General features: G+C 67.8%; 1 protein-coding gene across 1 annotated transcript in view; it reads right to left on the reverse strand.

Annotated features, from left to right (window-relative positions):
- Positions 1–227, reverse strand: part of PGBD5 (piggyBac transposable element derived 5) — a 148,905-nt gene that overhangs the window by 148,156 nt on the left and 522 nt on the right. The window lies entirely within an intron of this gene.

Genomic DNA, 227 nt, shown 5'->3' on the forward strand with positions numbered 1-227 from the left:
GGGAATGACTGGTCTCATGCATTGCCACCAAGGCCGTCCCAGGAGGCGGGGGAAGGGGAGGAAAATTGGGGTGACCACCCTGGGCCCCACGCTTTGGGGGGTGCCGTGGAGCCAGGCGGAGCAGCCGTGGCCCCTCCCGCAGGGTCCGCCTAGTGCTGGTGACTGCACTCACCACCCATGCCACTGGCTTCTTGCGTCTGGGCCCCGCACCCTGCTGCGATCCATGC

Source organism: Gavialis gangeticus, unplaced genomic scaffold (assembly GCF_001723915.1).
Source record: "Gavialis gangeticus isolate Ggan-Ray unplaced genomic scaffold, GavGan_comp1, whole genome shotgun sequence".
NCBI lineage: Eukaryota > Metazoa > Chordata > Crocodylia > Gavialidae > Gavialis > Gavialis gangeticus.